This window comes from Cervus canadensis, chromosome 2, assembly GCF_019320065.1.
Source record: "Cervus canadensis isolate Bull #8, Minnesota chromosome 2, ASM1932006v1, whole genome shotgun sequence".
In the NCBI taxonomy this organism is placed as follows: domain Eukaryota; kingdom Metazoa; phylum Chordata; class Mammalia; order Artiodactyla; family Cervidae; genus Cervus; species Cervus canadensis.
Window position 1 is genome coordinate 55,409,804 of NC_057387.1, and position 13,031 is coordinate 55,422,834.

General features: G+C 39.9%; 1 long non-coding RNA gene across 11 annotated transcripts in view; it reads left to right on the plus strand.

The window, feature by feature from the left end:
* The window catches only part of LOC122436750, a 118,535-nt gene that overhangs the window by 78,870 nt on the left and 26,634 nt on the right, over window positions 1-13,031 (plus strand). For all 11 annotated transcript variants that reach the window (XR_006268108.1, XR_006268103.1, XR_006268107.1 and 8 more), the window contains one exon: window positions 200-396. This is a non-coding gene — a long non-coding RNA (uncharacterized LOC122436750). The remainder of the gene's footprint in view (window positions 1-199; window positions 397-13,031) is intronic.

Below are 13,031 nucleotides of genomic sequence, written 5' to 3' on the forward strand. Positions count from 1 at the left end.
TAAGTATAAGATATCCTTGGCACAAGTTGGACCACTTTGGTTTGCCAATGACTGAATCCTAACTTGCCCTTCCAAAAGGCTGGTATAACCCAAACACAGGATGTAGGGAACTGGTTCTGGTGATGTCTGGATTCTGTGGCAGGAACACTTTCAGGATTCCCTCTCTATTTCTAACCAGTTTGTCTGGTATTCTTTGCAGATGGCGTTCTCCATGCCATGGGGAAGATGGCTCCTAGCAACCTCGATCTCTTCTCATCTAAGCAGCTCTTCTATCAGCAAAGAAAGTAGGCTTCTTCCTTTTTGGTTTCCAATCTGAAAACAATTTCAAGCATGATTTGCACGGGATCAACTTAAGTCACATACTCCTCCTCAAACCATGACAACCAGGAAGATGAGGTAATATGATTGGTTGAATTGAATTTCTAATGAAATTACCTATAAGAGGTAATAGAATAGTTAGCATTTTAGTGGTAGAGTTGGTTCAAAGAACCAAAATGCTAGAATCTCTGGATGTCTGGCTAAGATACCACAGGGCCTGAGTGGACATGTCACGTGAACTTTGTAGCCAAGAAAGAAAGCCTATCATACTTTCCTCTCCCAGAATGCTGGCTCATAGAGTAAAAACTTGAATTTATTTCTTAGTATATGTACCTTTTAATGAAGAAAGTTATAAACACTTGAGTATTACCTTAGAAAAAGCAGAGCCTCTAAAGAGGGTGGTTGAAGGTGACATTTCTGTTGTTTGAAAAACTTTAGGATGTCATGTCCTATGGGAATGCATTATTCTAACAATTTACTTAACATTTTGCTTCCTGTAGAGTGGACTGGGTGTGGGAGCCGAAAGCAGACTTGTGAATTGAATTTATAGTGGATGAGCTTCTCCTAATGCTTTTGCCAGGTCGTTTTAAGACTGTTTTTGCTGTTGGTTCCAGTACTTTCAATATCCACTCACCACTGCATTAGTGGGAGGACTATTGTATTATATAAGAGATCTGCAGAGCTAGTGACTTAGTAGAGAGTCATGTTTTGCCTTTATGCCAACATCATCATCATTTCCCTACTCGTTTCACATTTCTCTTATCAGCTGGGCCCTCAATTCAAGGTTACCTTGATTATTTTCAGGTCTTGAGTCATGAATCTCCCTTATTTTTACCTCACTTTATCTTCTTTCTTTTAAAAATTAAAGGTGTCCTCCAAGGGGGTGAGGGGGGTGAGATTAGGAGATTGGGATTGGCATATATACCCTATGTACGTGTATATGTATAAAGTGTTATATTTTATACTATGTATAAAATGTTAGTCACTCAGTCATATCCAACTCTTTGTGACCCCATGGACTGTAGCCCACCAGGCTCCTCTGTCCACGGGATTTCCCGGCAAGAATGCTGGAGTAGGTGACCATTGCCTTCTCCAGTGGAATCATCCTGAGCCAGGGATCAAACCCAGGTCTCCCACATGGCAGGCAGATTATTTACTGTCTGAGCCACCGTAACTAATGAGAATGTACTGTTTAGCACGGGGAACTCTACTCAATGCTCTGTAGTGACCTCATTGGGAAGGAAATCCAAGGAAGAGAGGATATACATATACATGTGACTATTCACTTGGCTGTATAGAAGAAAGTAACACAACATTTGAAAGCAACTATAATCCAGTTAGGGGCTTCCCTGGTAGCTCAGCTAGTAACGAATCTGCCTGCACTGCAGGAGACCCCGGTTTGATTCCTGGGTCAGGAAGGTGCCCTGGAGAAGGGATAGGCTACCCACTCCAGTATTCTTGGGCTTCCCTAGTGGCTCAACTGGCAAAGAATCCACCTGCAGTGCAGGAGACCTGGGTTCGATCCCTGGGTTGGGAAGATCTCCTGGAGGAGGACATGAGTCAGACACAACCGAGTGACTAAGCACAGCACAGTCATTGAACATAAGAGATCAGAAATAAAGAAAAAGTCTTTGATGACTCCTAGGTATTTAGTTTTGTGACCTGTATGGATGGGGATATAATTAAATTAAAATGAAATAGAATTCATTAAAAAAATACCTACCCTTTCCCAACACTTCATTCTTCTCTCTTTCACTGCCACAGAAAACTAACTCCATCCATTTCTTCACTTTCTATCTGTATTTCCAGTTATTCCTCTCTGATGCATCTCCCCCACTTATCTACCTATAAGACTATCTCCTTGAGATATCATCAAAAAGGATAATGTAGGTGGCAGTATACGGTTGCCCTAAAGTGGAATGTAAATATGATGGAATATCATTGTTATCCTATCTTTCTCCTTCACTCCACAACCATCTAAAAAGTCAGTATAAAGTATTTCTTAATTTTAATTTTTCATTATTCCGCTCATTACTTAGTATCTTAAAATCTGACTTCATTCTCTTAACATACTATCCTGGGGTTCATATCATTGCATTATCTTTCTTCTAGCACATGGCACAGTTGACTATGCCCTCCTCTTGATTCTACCACCTCACCACCTTGGTTTAGTTTCTCTCTTTCTGACCAATAATATATTTTTAAAAATTTGACAACGTTATGGATATGCAATTCACTCATTCAAAGTGTACAATTCAATGGCTTTTTATATTCAATATACACTGAATTGTGCAAAATCACCACAATCAATTTTAAAACATTTTCATCACCTCTGAAAAGAAACTCTACATTCCTTAGCCACCCTCTCCAATCACCCATCCCTCCCAGCCTTACGCAACCACTGATCTGCTTTTTTCTGACCACTCATATTTTAGTGATCATCTTTTTCCTTGTGTCTCTGAATGTGAGTGGTCTCCACCATTCTGTCCTTGCTCATTCTCCCTATGCCTCCTCTCTCTCATAAATAATTCTCAAAGAGCTCCCAGATCTCTCTCTTCACCTCAACTTCTTTATTAGATGCCTGCTGATAACTTTAACCTATGTATCTCACCAGTCCCCAACTATAATGTATACTAAAATAAACTCTTAGCCCATCCTAAGTTATCTTCTATCCTATCTCAGCTAACAGTATTACATTTCTACCTAGTCATTTGGACTTAAAGCCTTGGTTTGATTTTGGCTCCTCTCTCCCCATTATCCCTGAATCTGATTTAAGCCATATTTTAAGGACACATTGTTCTATCCACCTGCTTTCATTCTGTCTCTCCCCTCTGCCTTCTCGTCCTTCAGGCAGTATAGCTCAGGCTGATAGAGTAGCACAAGGTCTATTATTTTGCTTTTGGTGAGGTTGTCCAGAAGTATTTTGTGGCCATACTTTCTCTCTCTTCCTCATTCTTAATTCTTTCCCATTTCTGAGAAGAATAACTGTTTGAACTCAGTTTTAAAGATCACTAAATCTTCTTCTACACAAGTACCCATCTCTTAACCCCCATATACATGAATGTGCTAAGAATGGCCTGTATAACCTGTCTAATAAGCAACAGTCAGGTGTATGCTGACTATTATTTGTAAGCAATGACATAGCAAAAACTATTTCCTAGCTGTATGTTTTATTAATATAATTTGCATCTTCAGTGGGGGAGAACAAGAAGGTAGAGGAGTAGGTGGACGTGGAGTACATCTCTCTCCACGGATAAGTCAGGAATACACCGTCAGACACAGAAGTGCATGCAGAACACCAGCTGAGGGTGGATAGGAGTACCTGACCAGCAGAAAAGAATATATAGAACCACAGAAAACTCAGTAGGATGAAGGAACTAGAGGGAAAAAGCAAGAGTGTTAGTAGGACTGGACCTGCCCTCGGCAGGTGGGGGAACTGAAGCAGGGGTCTGATCCCCACATCGGGGCAATTGTCTGGGTCAGAGGAGAAGCATTCAAGGCTGAGAGTGAAACAGCTGACCTGTGGCAGCCTAAATGGACTGAGAATCAGACAGTCCTTGCTGCAGCCATACATACCCTGGACAGGGACTCGGGTCCCCTGGAAGGCACATCGGCTGGGAGCCGGAGTTTAGGGATTGGGGAGCAATCACAGGGCAAGGGCTGCTGTAGACTGCAGAGAGACGGATGGAGGGGATGTGAAGGAGGAGACTGTGGTGGGAAATGCCTGTGGAGGAAAGCTGGGCAGCCATGGAAGCAAGGCGATACTGCTGAGTCACACGTGAGGAGTGGAGCCATCACCATAGTGTCTCTCTTCCCACATGCCAGCATCGGCAGCTGAACAATAGAAAGGCAGGCCCATCAAACGCCCGATGCACTGAACTACAGAATAGGACCCCAGCCAGGGGGCCCCTCTATGTGCCTGATGCTCCAAACAACAGAGAAGGACCCCAGGCAAGGGAGCCTTCTAAGTGCCTGAATGGGCAGAGCTATGGAGAAAGACTGGCCAAAGAGGCCTTCTGATCACCAGCTACAAGAGGCTCGAAAAAAGACTCCGGTAGGGTCATAACTCCTATGGCAGAGGCTGTCCGTGTCCCTGCACACTTGGTGCCGTCAGGGTCCCTGCAAGCCAAGCAGCTGTGCCACCTTCACGCTCAACTCTCACTGGGGCAGAGCTGCCACAGGCAAAAGAAGTCTTGCATCTATGCACGCAGGGTTGCTTTGGTCATGTCCAACTCTTTGTGACCCTGTAGACTGTGGCCTGCCAGGCTTCTCTGTCAGAGAGGGGCTCTCCAGGCAAGAATACTGGAGCATATTGGCCAATACTGTTTGCCATACCCTTCTAGAGCACTATATTTCCTGCCCCTCTAGCTGCCAACTCCCCTGAGTACCTGGTGCTGCCAGAACCCCTGTGACCCAAGCAGCTGCATCACCTCCACACCTGGCCCTCACAGGGGCAAACCCAAGTCCTCCAGGGCAGTCTCAGGAGCAAACCCCAGTGGACGACCCACATGCAGAGGTGGAAATAGAATCACATTGAAACCCAGGGGCAGTGTGGCTAAGGAAGAAGACCCAAACCCTTCCCACCAGCTGTACAAGCTGCAGATGAAATCCACACGATCAACTAGGCAGACTCCGTGTCTATGGAATATATAAAAGGACATTGAGAGCTCCCATAAAAGAAAACACACTAGTTCTGATAGCTGTGGACGTTGGAGGCAAGAACACACAGGTGTAGGACCAGGTTAGAGTCTGAGCGGCCCCCACAGCAGGTCCAGAGATGAGCACAGTGTTGGAGGGCACCCTGGGGATGTGAGGTGGACTGTGACTCCCAGCAAGGGAAAAGGACTCAGACAGCAGTGACTCAAGAAAAACATTATTATTCTTATGTTTTGACTTGTTCTGTAGATTCTTTTGGATTTTTTTTTTCTGTCCTTTTTTCTCTGTTTCTTCTCTGTTGAACCTGGAATCTTAGGTCCATGAATCAAGGCAAATTGGAAGTGGTCAAACAGGAGATGGCAAGAGTGAATGTTGACATTCTAGGAATCAGCGAACTAAAATGGACTGGAATGGGTGAATTTAACTCAGATGACCATTATATCTACTACTGTGGGCAGGAAACCTTTAGAAGAAATGGAGTAGCCATCATAGTCAACAAGAGAGTCTGAAATGCAGTACTTGGATGCAATCTCAAAAACAACAGAATGATCTCTGTTCATTTCCAAGGCAAACCATTCAATATCATGGTAATCTAAGCCTATGCCCTGACCAGTAACGCTGAAGAAGCTGAAGTTGAACGGTTGTATGAAGACCTACAAGACGTTATAGAACTAACACCCAAAAAAGACGTCCTTTTCATTATAGGGGACTGGAATGCAAAAGTAGGAAGTCAAGAAACACCTGGAGTAACAGGCAAATGTGGCCTTGGAGTACAGAATGAAGCAGGGCAAAGGCTAATAGAGTTTTGCCAAGAGAATGCACTGGTCATAGCAAATACCCTCTTCCAAGAACACTCTACACATGGACATCACCAGATGGTCAACACTGAAATCATATTGATTATATTCTTTGCAGCCAAAGATGGAGAAGCTCTACACAGTCAGCAAAAACAAGACCAGGAGCTGACTGTGGCTCAGATCATGAACTCCTTATTGCCAAATTCAGACTTAAATTGAAGAAAGGAGGGAAAATCACTAGACCATTCAGATATGACCTAAATCAAATCCCTTATGATTATACAGTGGAAGTGAGAAATAGATTTAAGGGACTAGATCTGACAGACAGAGTGCCTGATGAACTATGGATGGAGGTTCATGATATTGTACAGGAGACAGGGATCAAGACCATCCGCATGAAAAAGAAATGCAAAAAGGCAAAATGGTTGTCTGAGGAGGCCTTACAAATAAGTGTGAAAAGAAGAGAAGTGAAAAGCAAAGGAGAAAAGGAAGGATATACCCATTTAAATGCAGAGTTCCAGAGAATAGCAAGGAGAGATAAGAAAGCCTTCCTCAGCAATCAATGCAAAGAAATAGAGGAAAACAACAGAATGGGAAAGATTAGAGACCGCTTCAAGAAACTTAGAGATACCAAGGGAATATTTCATGCAAAGATGGGTTAGATAAAGGACAGAAATAGTATGGACCTAACAAAAGCAGAAGATATTAAGAAGAGGTGGCAAGAATACACAGAAGAACTGTACAAGAAAGATCTTCATGACCCAGATAATCACGATGGTGTGATCACTCACCTAGAGCCAGACATCCTGGAATGTGAAGTCAAGTGGGCCTTAGAAAGCATCACTATGAACAAAGCTAGTGGAGGTGATGGAATTCCAGTTGAGCTATTTCAAATCCTGAAAGATGATGCTGTGAAAGTGCTGTACTCAATATGCCAGCAAATTTGGAAAACTCAGCAGTGGCCACAGGACTGGAAAAGGTCCGCTTTCATTACAATCCCTAAGAAAGGCAATGCCAAAGAATGCTCAAACTACCTCACAGTTGCACTCATCTCACATGCCAGCAAAGTAATGCTTAAAATTCTCCAAGCCAGGCTTCAGCAATACGTGAACTGTGAACTTCCAGATGTTCAAGCTGGTTTTAGAAAAGTCAGAGGAACCAGAGATCAAATTGCCAACATCCACTGGATCATCGAAAAAGCAAGAGAGTTCCAGAAAAACATCTATTTCTGCTTTATTGACTATGCCAAAGCCTTCAACTGTGTGGATCACAATAAACTGTGGAAAATTCTGAAAGAGATGGGAATACCAGACCACCTGACCCACCTCTTGAGAAACCAATATGCCGGTCAGGAAGCAACAGTTAGAACTGGACATGGAACAACAGACTGGTTCCAAATAGGGAAAGGAGTACATCAAGGCTGTATATTGTCACCCTGCTTATTTAACTTATATGCAGAGTACATCATGAGAAACACTGGGCTGGAGGAAGCACAAGCTGGAATCAAGATTGCTGGGAGAAATATCAATAACCTCAGATATGCAGGTGACACCACCCTTATGGCAGAAAGTGAAGAGGAACTAAAAAGCCTCTTGATGAAAGTGAAAGAGGAAAGTGAAAAAGTTGGCTTAAAGCTTAACATTCAGAAAACTAAGATCATGGCATCTGGTCCCATCACCTCATGGGAAATAGATGGGGAAACAGTGGAAGCAGTGTCAAACTTTATTTTTCTGGGCTCCAAAATCAGTGCAGATGGTGATTGCAGCCATGAAATTAAAAGACGCTTACTCCTTGGAAGGAAAGTTATGACCAACCTTGATAGCATATTAAAAAGCAGAGACATTACTTTGCCAACAAAGGTCCGTCTGTCTAGTCAAGGCTATAGTTTTTCCAGTGGTCATGTATGAATGTGAGAGTTGGACTGTGAAGAAAGCTGAGCACCGAAAAATTAATGCTTTTGAACTGTGGTGTTGGAGAAGACTCTTGAGAGTCCCTTGGACTGCAAGGAAATCCAACCAGTCTATCCTAAAGGATATTGGTCCTAGGTGTTCATTGGAAGGACTGATGCTGAGGCTGAAACTCCAATACTTTGGCCACCTCATGCGAAGAGTTGACTCATTGGAAAAGACTTTGATGCTGGGAGGGATTGGGGGCAGGAGGAGAAGGGGACGACAGAGGATGAGATGGCTGGATGGCATCACTGACTCAATGGACATGAGTTTGAGTAAACTCCTGGAGTTGGTGATGGACAAGGAGGCCTGGCGTGCTGTGACTGATGGGGTTACAAAGAGTCCGACACGCCTGAGCGACTGAACTGAACTGAACTGAACTGTTGTAGTTGTCAGTTTTATTGGCACTATGAAATCTAGTTAAGCTTTTGAAGTTTTTTTTTTCAGTCACATTTTTTATTATTGCTATAAACATATGCCTCTGTGTTTATCTTTTGCAGTTCTGTGGAGTTTTTCTTTCTTTTTTTTTCTCCTTTCTCTTTTTTTAACTTTAAGTTTTTAAACCTATTATATTTTTATTCCTTTGTTTGCCTTTCTACTGTTCTTTTCCCCTTGCAGTCAATCTTTAATGTATATAAATCTTCTTCATCTACCTCTATTTAACTTTTCATATCTATTCTTTCTTTTCTTTCTTTCCTTTCCTCTCATCATATTTGTTAGTTTTGTTTTCATTGCTTTATTTCCCACTTAGCACTCTGCTTTAGTTTTGTTTTCCAATTTGTGCTTTAGTTAGTTTTGTTCTTAACTGGTAAATATAATTTTTTATTTCCTTTGTTCATCAGGTCAATCTACTCTATTTTTGTTGGACTGTTTTGACTTTGCTTATAGGTGTCTATGTATATGTGTATGTTCCATTATTTTAATTATCATTTGTCTGATTTTGTAACTGCCATTTGTCTGGGGTTCCTCTTTGGTTTCTCATTTTGGGGTATTTGTTTTAATCTCACTTAATACCATATGCCATATGCCATACCATATGCCATAACAAATTACTTGTGGAATCTTCATTCCTGACCAGAGATCAAGCCCTGAGTCTTCAGAGTGGGAGCACTGACTCCAAGACCCTAGACTACCAGAGAACTAACCCTAGGGAGTATCAAATGGAATTCACACAAAGGAAATCACTTGACTACAAGATCCAGCATCACCCAATCACCAGTAGCATCCTGTGAAGGATGCCTCATCTGAGGAAAAACAAACAAACAAACAAAACAACTCAGAGCAAATCTCACCCTATACTAAGTTTACACAAACCACTGGACCAAACTTAGGAGGTCAGAAACCAAAAGGAAGGAAGAATTCAACCTTGAAGCCTAGGAAAAGGAGACTTCAAACACAATAAGTTTAAAAAAAATTAATGAAAAGGCAGAGAAATACTACACAAATGAAAAACAAACTAGAAACACAGAAATCCAAATAAATGAACAGGAAATAGGCAAACTTCCTGAAAAAGAATTCAGACTAATGATAGTAAAAATGATAAAAATCCTTGAAAACAAAATGGAAAAAAATGCAAGAACCAATCAACAAAGACCTAGAAGAATTAAAGAATAAACATGCAGAGGAAAACAACATAATTACTGAAATTAAAAATACTCTAGAAGGAATTAATAGCAGAATATCTGAAGCAGAAGAACAGGTCAGTGAGCTGGAAGATAAATTGGTGGAAATAACTTCTGAAGAGCAGAATAAAGTAAAAAGAATGATAATAACTGAGGATAGTCTCAGAGACCTCTGGGACACTATCACATGCACCAACATTCAAATCATAGGGGTCCCAGAAGAAGAAGAGAAGAAGAAAGGGTTTGAGAAAATTTTTTGAAGAGATTATAGTTGGAAATTTCCCCAGTATGGAAAAGGAAATAGTCAATCAAGTCCAAGAGGCACAAAGAGTCCCATACAGGATAAACCCAAGGAGAAACATGCCAAGACACATACTAATCAAACTAATGAAGACTAAACACAAAGAAATAATATTAAAAGCATCAAGGGAAAAGCAACAAGTAACATACAAGGGAAACCCCATATGGTTAACAGCTGATCTTTCAACAGAAACTCTGCAGGCCAGAAGGGAATGGCAGGATATAGTTAAAGTACTGAAAGGAAAAAATCTACAGCCAAGATTACTGTACCCAGCAAGGGTCTCCTTCAAAATTGATGGAGAAACAAAAAGCTTTTCAGACAAGCAAAAGTTAAGAGAATTCAGTACCACCAAACCAACTTCACAAAAAATGTTAAAGAGTCTTATATAGTCAAGAAATACAAGAGAAGAAAAAGATCTACAAAATCAACCCCAAACAATTAAGAAAATGGCAAGAGGAACATATATATCAATAATTACTTTAAATGTAAACAGATTAAATGCTCCAACCAAAAGACACAGACTGGCTGCATGGATACAAAAATAAGACCCATATATATGTCTACTAGAAACCCTCTTCAGACCTAAAGACACATATAGATTGAAAGTGAGAAGATGTAAAAATACATTCCATGCAAATAGGAAGCAAAAGAGAGCTGGAGTAGCAATCCTCATATCAGACAATATAAACCTTAAAATAAAGAAGATTATAAGAGATAAGGAAGGACACTACATAATAATCAAGGGATCAATCCAAGAAGAAGACATAACAATTGTAAATATCTATGCAACCAATGTAGGAGCACCTCATACATAAGACAAACACTAACAGACATAAAAGGAGAAATTGACAGTAACACAATAATAGTAGGAGATTTTAACACCTCACTCATACCAATGGACAGATCATCAAAAAAGAAAATTAATAAGGAAACACAAGTCTAAAATGACACATTAGATGAGATGGATCTCATTGATATCTTCAGGACATTCCATCCAAATCCAGAAGAAAACACCTTCTTCTCAAGTGCATGTGGAACATTCTCCAGGATAGACCACATCTTCGGTCACAAACCAAACCTCAGTAACTTTAAGAAAATTGAAATCATATCAAGCATCTTCTCCAACCACAATGCTGAGACTGGATATCAATTACAAAAAAAAAAAAAAATTGTAAGAAACACAAACACATGGAGATTAAACAACACATTTCTAAATAATCGACAGGTTACTGAAGAAATCAAAAGGGAAATAAAAAAATTTTAGAAACAAATGACAATGAAAACATGACAACTCAAAACCTATGGGATGCAGCAAAAGCAGTTCTAAGAGGGAAGTTTATAGCAATACAATCCTACTTCAAGAAGCAAGAAAAACATCAAGTAGACAACCTAACTTTACACCTAAAACAACTGGAAAAAGAAGAAGAAGAACAACAACAAAAAAACCCCAAAATTAGTAGAAGGAAAGAAATCATAAATATCCAAGCAGAAATAAATGAAAAAGAAATGAAAGAAACAATAGTAAAGATTAATAAAACTAAAAGTTGGTTCTTTGAGAAGATAAACAAAATTGACAAACCTTTAGCCAGACTCATCAAGAAAAAAAGAGAGAAGAATCAAATCAATAAAATTAGAAATGAAAAAGGAGAGGTTACAACAGACAGTGCAGAAATACAAAGGATTATAAGAAACTATTATAGACAGCTATGTGGCAAGAACCTGGAAGAAATGAACAGATTCTTAGAAAAGTTCCATCTTCCAAGACTGAGCCAAGAAGAAATAGAAATTATGAACAACCCAATTACAAGCACTGAAATTGAAGCTGTGATCAAAAATCTCCCATAAAACAAAAGCCCAGGACCAGATGGCTTCACAGGAGAATTCTGTCAGACATTTAGAGAAGAGCTAATGCCTATCCTTCTAAAACTCTTTCAAAAAATTGCAGAGGAAGAAACACTTCCAAAATCATTCGATGAGGCCACCATCACCCTGATACCAAAGCCAGAAAAAGAAAACCCAAAAAAAGAAAATCACAGGCCAGTATCACTGATGAACATAGATGCAAAAGTCCTCAACAAAATTTGAACAAATAGAATTCAGCAACACATCAAAAAGCTCATATACCATGATCAAGTTGGGTTTATTCCAGAGATGCAAGGATTCTTCAATATATGCACATCAATCAATGTGATACACCATATTAACAAATTAAAAGATAAAAACCATATGATAATCTCAAAAGATGTAGAAAAAGCTTTTAACAAAGTTCAACACCCATTTATGATTAAAACTCTTCAAAAAATAGGCATAGAAGGAATCTACCTCAACATGAAGTGAAAAGTGAAGTCTCTCAGTTGTGTCCAACTCTTTGTGACCCCCAGGGACTGTAACCTACCAGGCTCCTCTGTCCGTGAGATTTTCCAGGCAAGAGTACTGGAGTGGGTTGCCATTTCCTTCTCCAGGGGATCTTTCTGACTGAGGGATTAAACCCAGGTCTCCCACATTGCAGGCAGATGCTTTACCATCTAAGCCACCAGGGAAACCTCAACATAGTAAAGGCCATATATTATAAGCCTCTGGCAAACGTTATTCTCAATGGGGAAAGACTGAAAGCATTCCCCTAAGATCAGGAACAAGACAAGGGTGTCCACTTTCACCACTATTATTCAACATAGTTCTGGAAGTTCTAGCTACAGCAATCAGAAAAGAAAAAGAAGTAAAAGGAATCCAGATTGGAAAAGAAGAAGTAAAGCTCTCACTGTTTGCAGATGACATGATACTGTACATGGAAAACCCTAAAGATAGTATCAGAAAATTACTAGAGCTAATCAATTAATTTAGCAAAGTTTCAGGATACAAAATCAATACACAGAAATCACTTGCATTTCTATATATTCACAATGAAAAATCAGAAAGAGAAATTAAGGAATCAATCCCATTCACCATTGCAACAAAAAGAATTAAATATCTAGGAATAAACTTACCTAAAGAGACAAAAGAACTGTACACAGAAAATTATAAGACACAGATGAAAGAAATCAAAGACAACATAAATGGAGAGATATTCCATGTTCCTGGGTAGGAAGAATCGATATTGTGAAAATGACTATACTATCAAATGTGATCTACAGATTCAATGCAATCCCTATCAAATTACCAATGGCATTTTTCACAGAACTAGAACAAAAAATTTCACAATTCATATGGAAACACAAAGGGCCCTGAATAGCCAAGTAATCTTAAAAATAAAAAATGAAGCCAAGGAATCAACCTTCCTGAATTCACACTACAGTACAAACCTACAGTCATCAAGATAGTATGGCACTGGCACAAAAACAGAGGTATAGACCAATGGGACAAGATAGAAAGCCCCAAAATAAATCCATGC